Genomic DNA, 3944 nt, shown 5'->3' on the forward strand with positions numbered 1-3944 from the left:
ATATTTCCTTTAAAAGCTCTTTTCTTCATATAACTGATACCTGAAATGCACTAACAAAAAAATACATCAACATACCAAAAACTTGAGTCCAAAACACCAATTTAATCTTGTAATAAAGCATTCCAAGTGGATATAAAATCCACTTATCACACCCCCAAACTTGAATCGATGTTTGTCCTCATGCATAAACAGACTCAAAACTACAAAACAAACCTAATGCATGAATGCAACTACGTGAATGCAACTAAATGATAATGCAATCGATCCCCTCAGAATAACCATAACCAAATGAATAATCCAATACCTCTAAGAATGCAATGACTTAAAATAGAGTTCGAATAAATCCCACAAACCAACTCACAAACCAGAAACGTACGTGCATGGAATGCTTAACAGATATCTCTCGATACTAGATCAATAACAATAACTTATCTATCATCAAAACAATCAAAAGTTTATAAACAGAATAAACAATAAACACATTATGACTCACAACACCTCCTTTCTACTAGAGTTATACAAGGATTCACACTATTATTGAACACATAGCAAATATGCTTATTTGACCGTGCAATGAATGAGGTCCCAAAAGACTTATGCAATAATACCCATATAGCGAGCGTTAGGTTAACGGATCCCAGACTATAAAAGCCTTAGGTCACTAGGCACAAAGTCCCCTAGAACTTAATAACTCGAGTATTAAAGAGCTCACTCTTGATCAATTATGCATAAACACATACTTTTTTTTCTTTTTTTCTCTTTTTTCTTTGTTTTTCTTTTTTTCAACAATTTCTGAATGAGTGTGTTTCGCTCCATCTCATTCAACCCTAGACTACTCATAAAAATATGAGCCGACTACTAGCCATTTGACGCCTAGCCTTACAATAACTAGCAATGAAATCCAAGTTTTTCTCCAGATAAAAAATCAGTGTTTTTACGTTATTACGAGAATATCACAAATTCTAAATATAACCAAGTGATTAAATCTCAACAACAAACAAATATGATCATGATCTAGATCAAAAGCAACCCTATAAGACTTTATGAAAATATTTGTTTCTTGCATGCAAATCAATTCATTAAGACTTAAACATCCCTCTATTCGTCATCACCACACTGAAATCAACATCAACTTATCAAATATCATAGTTCATCTTAAGGGATCATGCTAAATATGCATACAAATGCAACTATATGAAATCACATAAAACAAACAAATATGTCCTAAATGATCAAGCATGCAAAAATATGAATGAACTACAACTAAACATGTAATATGAATCTATATGAATCTATATGGACACCCACTACTAATCATTGCATTATCACCCCCAAACTTAAAATTTTCAATGTCCTCATTGAAGGTAATAATAAGGATTTCAGGCGTACCTAGTTAGCGGGAGAGTCACCCTTGTCGGATGGAGGATCAGGTGGCCAATCAACCTCGCCACTAGTGTCTCGAAAAATAGTACCGAAAGTGTGTGTCAAATCTTCAGCAAAATGATGGTGAATGTCATGCATGGCCTCCATATGCCTAGTCACTCGCCTGTACTGCTCATCACCAAGACCACACCTATCAACTACCTGTTGCACATGAGAAGAACCCTCTGTAGGCACGGGAATATCCATCCAGCTACTCTCTACATCATCAAAAATATATCTCAAGCCCTTATCATGTGGTGCACCTAAGAATGAATAACTCAAGTGATCTGGATTTCGGTTGAGCTCAAGTATGGGAGCTTCTTGAGTAAATGGTTCAAAATGCTCCTGAGAAATTTTCAGCTCTGCTAACCCAAGAGAATCGAATGGCATATCCAACTTCCTCTTCCACGGAGGTGCATTCAAAACCTGCAGTTGCTCTACTTTAAAGCACTCCTCTTTAGCTGTGGGTAAATTTATTTCCTTGAACACATTAAAAGTGACCTTTTGATCGTAAACCTTCATCGAAAGCTCTCCTTTTTGCGCATCGATCATAGTTCAGCCTGTAGCCAAGAATGGTCTTCCCAAGATGATGGGAATCTTCTTATCTTCCTCAAAATCAAGAATTACAAAGTCAGCAGGGAAGAAGAGTTTATCCACCTTGACCAAGACATCCTCCACTATACCTCGTGGATAAGGGATGGAACAGTCAGCTAGTTGCAATGACATGTATGTTGGTTTCAGAGCAGGCAGACCAAGCTTCTTGAAGATAGATAAGGGCATCAGATTGATGCTAGCTCCTAAATCACATAAACACTTGTCGAACGACAAGTTTCCGATGGTGCAAGGAATAGTGAAGCTTCCAGGATCTTTAAGCTTCAGAGGCAACTTCTGTTGCAGCACAGCACTGCATTCCTCTGTGAGAGCAACGGTCTCTAAGTCATCGAGCTTCACTTTCTGAGAGAGAATACCTGTCATAAACCTCGCATAGCTAGGAATCTGTTCAAGAGCTTCAGAGAAAGGTATGTTGATATGAAGTTTCTTGAACACCTCCAAAAACTTCTCAAACTGCTTATCCAGCTTTTTCTTTTGCAGCCTCTTTGGAAAAGAAGGTGGAGGATAGATCTGTTTCTCCCCTGTATTACCCTGACGAGGAGTGTGTTCAACAGTAGTCTTCCTTGGTTCCACCTCTACTTCCTTCTGCACATCTTCTTCAGCCAAAACTTCAGATTCTGGAACTTGAGACTTTTCAGACTCTTCGTCTTGCTGAATTTGGGGGCTTGCAACCTTTCCAGACCTTAAGGTGATGGCATTCACCTGTTCTTCAACTTCCCTCTTGCCTGGATTGGCTTCTTTATCACTAGAAAGCGTTCCTGGTGGTCGATTCAATAAGGCATTAGCAATTTGCCCTATTTGCTTCTCCAGAGTCTTGATAGAATTAGCCTGGCTTGGGCATATAAGAGCCTGGTTTTTGCACATAAGCCTCAACTCCTCCAATTCAAATTTTTCATTCAAAAATAGACCTGCATCATGAGTTTGTTGTTAAGTTAGAGTTGTTGTCTTGGTGCAAATTGTTGCTGAAAACTAGGAGGGTTGAATTGTTTTGCTCAAAACTACTGGAATGACTGTTGCATCACATTCTGATTGTTGCTCCAACTGAAGTTAGGATGATTCCAGTTGTCAGGATGATAAGTGGCAGGAACTGGCTACTGCGATCTCTGAAAGTTGCTCATAAATTGAGCTGAGTCACTAGATATAGCGCATTGCTCTGTCACATGCGGACCTGCACACAGCTCACAGACACTGGTTATCTGCTTAACACCATAGTTAGATAGAGAATCGATCTTCATAGACAACGCCTTCAGTTGAGCAGTGATAGCCGTAATTGTATCCACTTCAAGAACTCCTACTACCTTGCCCTGTGGAAATCTCTGGGTTGGATAATGATATTCATTAGCAGCCATCAGTTCAATTCGATCATAAGCTTCCTCAAGCTCTTTGCCCATAATGCTCCGCCTGATGCTGCATCGAGCATGGGTCTGGACTGTGCTCCCAACCCATTGTAAAAATAAGTGATGATCATCCAATCAGGAATTCCATGATGAGGATACTTCCTAAGCATCTCCTTTTAGCGCTCCCAAGATTCACTTAGCGATTCTCCCATTTGCTGCGCAAATTGAGTAGTAGCATTCCTGAGTGCAGCTGTCTTTGCCATCGGGAATAATTTAGTAAGAAACTTCTGAGCAAGATCTTCCCAAGTAGTAATCGAACCAGCTGGTAGAGAGTGTAAACAGCTTTTAGCCTTGTCCCTCAGAGAGAATGGGAACAGTCTCAGCTTCAAAGCATCTTCAGAAACACCATTGAACTTGAAGGTGTCACAGATCTCAATGAAATCCCTAATGTGCATATTGGGATCTTCAGTTGGAGAACCCCCAAACTGGATTGAATTCTGCACCCATTGAATTATGCCAGGCTTGATCTCAAAGGTATTAGCTGTGATAGCTGGCCGGACAATGCTAGATTGA

At 39.5% G+C, this 3944-nt stretch overlaps 1 non-coding gene across 1 annotated transcript; it reads left to right on the top strand.

The window, feature by feature from the left end:
* Positions 1-3512: 3512 nt before the first annotated feature.
* LOC141709188 (small nucleolar RNA R71) lies at positions 3513-3619 on the top strand. Its single transcript, XR_012569778.1, has one exon. It is a non-coding gene; the product is annotated as a small nucleolar RNA R71 (small nucleolar RNA).
* Positions 3620-3944: the final 325 nt, after the last annotated feature.

This window comes from Apium graveolens, chromosome 2 (genome assembly GCF_009905375.1).
Source record: "Apium graveolens cultivar Ventura chromosome 2, ASM990537v1, whole genome shotgun sequence".
Classification (NCBI taxonomy): Eukaryota; Viridiplantae; Streptophyta; class Magnoliopsida; order Apiales; family Apiaceae; genus Apium; species Apium graveolens.